This window comes from Dipodomys merriami, unplaced genomic scaffold (assembly GCF_024711535.1).
Source record: "Dipodomys merriami isolate MVZ:Mamm:240054 unplaced genomic scaffold, mDipMer1.0.p SCAF_648, whole genome shotgun sequence".
In the NCBI taxonomy this organism is placed as follows: Eukaryota; Metazoa; Chordata; class Mammalia; order Rodentia; family Heteromyidae; genus Dipodomys; species Dipodomys merriami.
In genome coordinates, this window is record NW_027206233.1 from 518,775 (window position 1) to 527,500 (window position 8,726).

Consider the following 8,726-nt stretch of genomic DNA (forward strand, 5'->3'; position numbering starts at 1 on the left):
AATTCCTGTATTACTCTTTGCTAGCTTCCTCCCTTTCGTGGGATTCCTGTAGTTCTCTTTGAGTATTCTCAGCCTGCTCATGCCATTCCTGCCTTTCTCTTTGTGTATTCTCATGCTGCTCACGCAAATCCTGTATCAATTTTTGAGTAGCTTCCTCGCGCTTATGATATTCCTGTATAAACTTTTGGATTGCCTCCTCTCTCTCCCTATCACGCTCATACAGAGACCTTTTTATGTTTTCAATCTTTTCATTTATCATTTTTGCCAGCAGTGTTTGTAGAGCTATTTGGGAACTCTCCTCTGGATTATTCATTATCTGTTCCTTCCCCTGGTTATCAAGAGTGGGAATTGAGATACCCGGATTTGACATTTTTCTTGTGTTTTTCCGTCTTACTCTGCCCGTTTGAGATGAAAAGAGCTCCAGTGTTGTGCTAGTACACTATCTTAAGGCAAGCATCAACCAAAGTCTGAATTTGCACACACAATAGTCTACAGATACAATCTAGTTCAACAGATACATCTATTCCACATCAAACAACTATATGTTAATGGGCTACAAACCGCGAAGAAGAATTTTCACAACCAGAAATTATTAGGGTTAGGGAGAGATGTGGTTAAAAAAAGTAATAGATTGATGTGGGAAGGCACAGGGAGAGTTAACTAAGTCCTAATCTCAAAGCAGGAAATAGGTTGTGTAGGATGAAAGTAGAGAGAGAGATAAAAAAGAAGAAATGGAAAGGGAAAAGAAAGAGAATAGAAAAAATATAAAAGTAAAAATTAATAATATTATGTAGAACAAAAACAATCTATTTAGAGAAGAACGTGAATATATTGAGAGAAGGGGAGGGATATAAAGCAGATGTGAAAAACTTAAAAATAAAAATGCTTAAGGGGCTGGGATGGTGGCTCAGTGGTAGAGTGCTTGCCTTGCATGCATGAGGCTCTGGGTTCGATTCCTCAGCACCACATATACAAAAAAAACCGGAAATGGTGCTGTGACTCATGTGGTAGAGCACTTGCTTTGAGCTGAAGAGTTAAGGGACAGCGCCCAAGCCCAGAGTTTAGGCCCACAACCGACCAAAAAAATAAAAATAAAAATAAAAATGCTTAAAATATTATATAGGTATAAAGAGGTAGTACTGCTATTAAGGAATTTAAGCCTCAGAGGTTTTGAATTGAGTAATAAATTTGTGGATTAAGTGTGTACACAATGGGGGATATTGTCTAATAGTCAACTAAGAGTTTATCTGAGGATGAGCAGGACAACAATTAAGTCACATAAAGAAGAACGAAAGAGAGGAAATGGTGAAAAGGACAAGAAAGGAAGAAAAAAAGATCAGAAGTCCAGTAGAGCTAAACAAAAAACAAAAAGATAATTAAAAAAGAAAAAAAGAGAAAGAAAACAAAAAAAGAAATAAAAACGCACACTCAGGTATCCCTAAAATAAAAATTATAAGAGGAATAAAAAGTTACTGGAAAACAATTTTTTTTTAAAAACGCAAAAATTAAAGATTAAAAAAAGTTTTAGAAAAGAAAAAAAAATTTTATATAAGGTACCAAAAAAAGAAGAAGAAGTAGAAGTAGAAGAAGAAGAAGGAGAAGAAGGAGAAGAAGAAGAAGAAGAAGAAGAAGAAGAAGAAGAAGAAGAAGAAGAAGAAGAAGAAGAAGAAGAAGAAGAAGAAGAAGAAGAAGAAGAAGAAGAAGAAGAAGAAGAAGACGAAGACGAAGAGGAAGAGGAAGAGGAAGAAGAAGAAGAAGAAGAAGAAGAAGAAGAAGAAGAAGAAGAAGAAGAAGAAGAAGAAGAAGAAGAAGAAGAAGAAGAAGAAGAAGAAGAAGAAGAAGAAGAGGAAGAGGAAGAAGAGGAAGAGGAAGAAGAGGAAGAGGAAGAAGAGGAAGAGGAAGAAGAGGAAGAGGAAGAAGAGGAAGAAGAGGAAGAGGAAGAAGAGGAAGAGGAAGAAGAAGAAGAAGAAGAAGAGGAAGAAGAAGAAGAAGAAGAGGAAGAAGAAGAAGAAGAAGAAGAAGAAGAAGAAGAAGAAGAAGAAGAAGAAGAAGAAGAAGAAGAGGAAGAAGAGGAAGAAGAGGAAGAAGAGGAAGAGGAAGAAGAGGAAGAAGAGGAAGAAGAAGAAGAAGAAGAAGAAGAAGAAGAAGAAGAAGAAGAAGAAGAAGAAGAAGAAGAAGAAGAAGAAGAAGAAGAAGAAGAAGAAGAAGAAGAAGAAGAAGAAGAAGAAGAAGAAGAAGAAGAAGAAGAAGAAGAAGAAGAAGAAGAAGAAGAAGAAGAAGAAGAAGAAGAAGAAGAAGAAGAAGAAGAAGAAGAGGAGGAGGAGGAGGAGGAAGAAATTTCTTTGATTTTTTTGGGGGAGGGGTGGGAAAAATCCAGTATCTCCCTTGTGTATGTAACCAGCCTCTTGTTGGAGTCTCTGGTCTGCTTGTGGTCCTGTGTCTTGGTTGGTTTCTTAAGTCAGTTTTTTCGAACAGGCAGAAACATGCTCTGCTTTACCCAGGATTTTGCGATCCTCCTCCAAGGCTAGTTCAATGGGAGGCAGATCTACTTTGAGAATCACAAAAGAGGGAGTTGCAGTGATGAAGCTAGGTTCTGGGTAGAGTTGAGGCCTTTCAACAAACAGTAGCTTTTCCCGCTGGCTAGTTTGTGAGAAATTCACAGCACCCACTCTGGAGCCATTCTCAGGGTTTCTGTTTACTGAATTACAATTGATTGTCGAGGCTGCTGAAGGGAGGGGCAGCTTCTGGCTCTGATTACCCAGTGAAGAAAGCCACTGCTAGGGCTGGCGCCTGAGCTGGGTGACTTTTCCCTGGGTGGAGCTGAGTCTGGCAGGTCACGCCGCTGTTAAGTTCTTTTGACCTGCTAAATGACTTGTTTTATTCCAAGGCTTGAGTTGGGGCTAGCAGCTCCAATGAGCTTTGTCAGTATCCAAGATGGAGATCTCCGGTACTGGGGGGGTGGGAGGGGTGGCCTTCCTTCCTCTGCTCCCTGGGAAGGAGTGAGGATGTCAGGCTTCTACTCCCGCCGAGTCTTGGTTCCTGGGTCATCTCTGGTTCTCTGAACTGCAGGATGAAGATGTCCGCTCCTTGTCGGTTCTTGCTGGTGTTGAGTAGAATCCACTTGCCCGCTGCATCTGGCTCCTTCATCCCAGACTCTCTGTGGTTCAGGTATGGCCCCTGCAGTCGCCGCCACCAGTGCTGCCGCCAGTGCTGCCGCCGCCACCGCAGCTGCTAGCAAGAGCTCAGATCTGTCTCCTAGCCTGGATTTTCTCTCTCTGGCCTGACTCTCTTTTCTGTGATGGCACACTTGGTGTGATTCTCTGGCTTAGGACTGTTCACTGGAACTCTAAAACTGCTTTCTATGCGAGAGCTTGTTTAGACTCCAGCTTCTGCTCCTCCATCTTCCCGGAATTCCATCTCCATGAGACTCTTATCTCCAATAAACCACAAGATAAACCAGAACTGGCACTGTGATTCAAGTACAGTGTTAGCCTTGAGCTGAAGAGCTAACTGACAGCTCCCAGGCCCAGAGTACAAGCCCCATAACCAAAAATGTGTATATTCAAACACACACACACACACACATACGTAGTGATTGTGTTATTCTTTTACCCATTCATCATTGGTGGACCTACAGCTTTCTTAATGATTGCAATAAATATGGACAAGATCACATAGTAGATCTACTATTGCCAACTTAGATATTTTAAAATGTGCATTTCCATGCAATTTAGTACATTAATGATGTTGTCCAGTGATCTACTTTGAAACTTTTTCCATCTTCTCTAATTGAAACATTGGAGAAATGCACCTTCTACAGATCTGCTTTGCTAATTACATCACCATCAATTATTTAATGCATATGGCATTCCATTAAGGTAACTGTCTTTTGAACTAGTGCAGCTGCAAGCACTTAATCATTCATATGTTTACTCATATTTTTTTTATTTTCAAGATGATGTACAGAGGGGTTACATTTACCTAAGTAAAGTAGAATGTGCATTTCTTCTCAAACATGTTACCACTTCCCTCATTTTTCTCATAATTTCCCTCCCCTCTTACACCTTCCCCCCAAGTTGTACAATCATTTCCGACATATTATTCTGTGTATATTGCTGCTCTGTCATCTTTTCTCACCTTTCTGTTGTTCCCCTTCCTTTTCCTTATTCAGATAAATGTATATAAAATACCAGAGTACCAAAATCAAATACAATGACAACAGGGGATATATCGTAGTGGGAAGAAAATACAAAAAATTTACTTGTTTTTATTTTTTATTTTTGGCAGGGGGCGGGTGGTCATGAGGCCTGAACTCTGGGCTGGGGCCTCTCCCTCAGCTCTTCAGCTCAAGTCTAATATTCTACTACTTGAATCATAGCATCACATCTGGCTTTTTCTGTTTAGATGTTGCTGAAGAATTGAACCCAGGGCCACATGATTGCAATAAATAGAGGCAAGTACTCTACTACTGAGCCACCTTCCCATCCTGTTGTTGCACTTTTAATGTACTATGTGATTTTTTCGTTTTTTTGGTACATGCTCTTTTTTTTAATGAGTTTCAAATAATTGTGGAAAATTCTTTCACATACAAATAGATCCTGTGGAAATTTTAGCTAGAAAAATTTTCTATGTGTTTCATTATTTTTTATTTTTGTCGGTCATGGGACAAAAAAAAGAAACTTTGCCACTTTAGCGGGGAGGGGGAGAGGGAGGAGGAAATGGGAAGGTATGGGAAGGGGAAACAAAGGAGGAGCAACAATGCTTGATAAGAAATGTACTCATTTCCTTGCCCATGTAATTGTAATCCCTCTGTGTGGTATTTTCACAATAAAAAACAATAATAAAAAATTGCTATGTGATCTGGTATATAGGTATAATACTGTCTTCTTTGGAGGCCAAAGTAGGAAGATTTCTTGTTCAAGTCCAGCCCTAGTAGATTAGCAAAACTATATAACCCCCAAGTATAAACAAAAGGGGTTGTGGACATAACTCAAATACTATAGCACCTCCGTAGCATGCACAGGCTTTGGTTCAATCTTCAGGGGAAACAAAAGTGAAAAGGAAGAGAAAAAATCCTGAATTTTCAAAGTTGATACTGTGCAGATATTTCTAGATAACCATTTAGCCATCAAATCTATACAGGAATTTTTAGAAAGAGATAAGAATTTCAACAAATTGCAATTGCAGCAAACATGGCTTATTTATCTTATTTATATTATGGTGGGAATAATAGGCAATTAGAATGAATATGAGAGCTTCAGAAGAAATTGGCAATTTATCGAGGAAGAATGTCAAGCATTGCTTTGAGACACTAAAAATGGAAGCAGCAGGTCAGATTTCAGACATATTTGCAGCTGAATTGGGATGTAGACCAGCCCTGCCCTTACTACAGTCCCCTGAAAAATTTTTTGCCAACCTCTGCTATCCTTCTGGGCTGTAAAGCCATTCTCCTAACCTGCTCAGAGACAGGGGCTTCACCCCAACCAATGTCTTACAAAAAAGTTCACCTTTTGCCAGCCCCAATCAAAAGTCCTGACAAATAAGCAATGGAATTCCCATCTCTCCTTCGTGTTTTTGAGCTAAAATTCTGCAGCCATATTTTAAGAATGTATTTTCAAGATTGTTTGAATTCGTGTTTCCTGGATGGGAAACTGGAATAGCCCCAAATGCATCTATTTTTATTTGTTTCCCACTCTGCTGATGTTGTACTCACTTGACACAATGGAAATCATTGTGGGTAACCCTTGAAGTTGAGCTAATTTTTCAAGGCCCCTGGGCAGTGGGATAGATCACCCTCTCAGATTAGCTATTACAACCAGTGATTAAAGTGTAACCTGGTCTTTCAGAAATAACAGAAATTCTGCCACGTTTTTCAGTTCTGTTAAATGTGGTGGACAGAGCTAACCCTGAATGCTGGCTGCATGTTGGGTTGCCATAGAAGCAAGCGGCATCCTTGGCCACTTGTTCCACAGAGAAGCTCCTCCCTGTGCCAGCTTAATAAAGCAGAAAGTACCTTTCTTTGTTGCTGGCATAGCTATCTCTGCCCTCCCCAAGATAGCTGAACAATAGAAGGGGTATCTCACTAATATGTGGCATGGAAAATACAGGCAACAAAGTGATGGACTTAGCTGTGTCCATCGCTGGCCTTAATGACCCTAGGGGATAGGTGAGATTTTACATTAGACAAGATCATCAGTAATGCCAGTGGGAGATTCTTGTCTAAGCATTGGGAATAGCTCTCAGTGTTTCTTTTGCCTACATTAAAGGCTGCTTAATGCACTAGAGCTTATCTTCGAAAAGACACTGAAAGGAAAAACAGAGGGGATCGAAAGGGCCACAGAGACACAGAGTTGTCCTAGCCCCTTGTTAGGGATCTTAGAAGAGGAGGTGCACACATGTGGAAGCCCTCAATTTAAGCCTCACTTGATTTGTGAAATAAAATCATTCACTGAGTTGATGTGCCTCCTGGATTCTGCCTACCTGCATGATTCCCTTTACAATTCACCCAAATGCCAAGGATGATACAGTACACTGTACTCAACACTCTTTAAATAAACTGAGGCTCAGGGATATGAGCCTGAGTTCCTTGGTAAGCAGCAATGCTGGCACTTGGATCTATGACTCCAGCTGTGAACCTACACTTCATTTGTCTTTTCTGACCTTGAAATAAGAAAATTCTCTTTTCCTGCCTGCCAGCTAACTAGCTCCATGCTCAGTGCCCACTTCCCTATACTCCAGTTCTATCTAGAGAATAAAATACTCGAAGTCATCTATCTTCCACACTGATGTGTCTCTGCTTACCAGGAATCAATGCCTGGGGTGCTGGTAGGGCAGCAGAGGACAGCCTCCTTCTGCCTTCCTTATTTCACGCAAGTTTCTTTGTATATACTATCTCTCTTGTAACGCAAGGCTCTGGTGGAGCAGTGTTGCTAATGCGGCAAGATAGAAATCCTAGGAGGTGGAGTTCTCTTTTAATTTTAAATTCCTTAATTCTCAGTTGTCTCACTTTCTGAGGTATAACATATAAGCAAGGGGACAAAGAAATATGCTTTTAGCAAATATCAGAAGAGTTCTCTGTGTCTATTAGAATTGTTGTTTTTGTTGATCATAGAGTTTGAACTTAGGGTCCCGGCACTGTCCCTGGGCTTTTTTGCTCAAGACTAGAGCCCTACCACATTGAGCCAAATTTCCACTTCCAGTTTTCTGGTGGTTAATTGGAGATAAGAGTCTCACAGACTTTCCTGCCTGGGCTGGATTTGAACCACAATTCTCAGATTTCAGCCTCCTGAGTAACAAGTATTACAGTCGTGGGCCACCAGCACCTGGCAGAAATTTTTTTCTTTTTTCTTTTTTTAAATACTGTGAGATTTGCAGAGAAAGCAAGAAATTAGAATCTATTGTTGGGAGAACAAATTAATTAAATGTTTTGTGGACAGCTTGACAAAGTACATTAAGTAATGAAATATGCCTCATCTTTGACCCAGCTAAATACATCTGAATATTCCTCAAAATAAGTCACAGAGAGAGGAAGATATTCTGGGCAAGCATGCCTCAGCACCATATGTCCATCCTAGGCAAGGTCTGGAAAAATAACCTAGGTGATAAAATTATTACTGCATGTATTCAACTAACTGGAAAGCAATTCTTAAAATACTACATGCCTATTGAAAGGAAAAGGTATTCTTGACACAGGAAGCAAAACAAAAACAAAGTGTTAAAAATAATAGAGTTATCTTGGGGTTCATTTCGCCTAGCATCATCTTTTGTGACCATCTCTGCTTGTCTCATATGTCTATAGTTCTAGCTATTCTGGAACCTAAAGCCAGAAGCTCACTTGAACTCTAGTTCAGGGCTCACCTAAGCAACATATTGAGATACTGTCTAAACACAAATAGCTGTCTTCATCCAACCAGACCATGCTCAAGAAATTATGTAGTCCCAAATGTTTGTATAAAGTACACTTAGGAAGAAGAGGTTCAGGTGTACCTTCACATACAAGGGTGACAGATAGGTAATGACAAATATTTAAGGCTTGAAGACAGAATTTTTATTGTGTTCACTATAAATGATGTATTTGAACAGATCAGACAGATAGAATTGTGTCCATTCATTGAGCCTAAATCAGAATAAAACATACTTAATCGAATCCATTACATGTTACCACAAATTATAAGGCAGCTATCCAACCTGGGTCCTTGCATCCAGCATAAGGAGAATTCAGGTAAGAAGAAAACATATGTAAAGATGATCGAAGGGTTTAGTAGAAGAGAAAAATAACAAAGAGCACATATTATAGACACACCACAGAGAAAAGGGCAATTCGGCCCAGGTCAGCCATCTTGGCCATCTTCCTCATTACAGAGATTGGTCTTGGGTTAAATAGGGAGAATTGTAGACCTTGAAGATGGCTTTCCGATTGGTGGCTATCCTTTCTGTTTCTTGTAATGTTATGACTTCAAAGATTTATTGCCCCATCCTTATGTACTCAACATTTTGAGCATACTCTTTATTCTTCTGTAGCCCTCTTCGCCCATATCCATGTCAGCTAGCTTTGGTTTAGCAGCTGATCATGCCATCTGCCTGTTCTATAGACCACATGTTCTGATTGACTACTTTGCACTAACTCACACTAGAATTACTCTGATTTAAAAAATATGCCATGTTATACATGCATCTGAACATGTGGTAGTACATAGTACATTATGTATCAGGTAAAAATAGGGAAT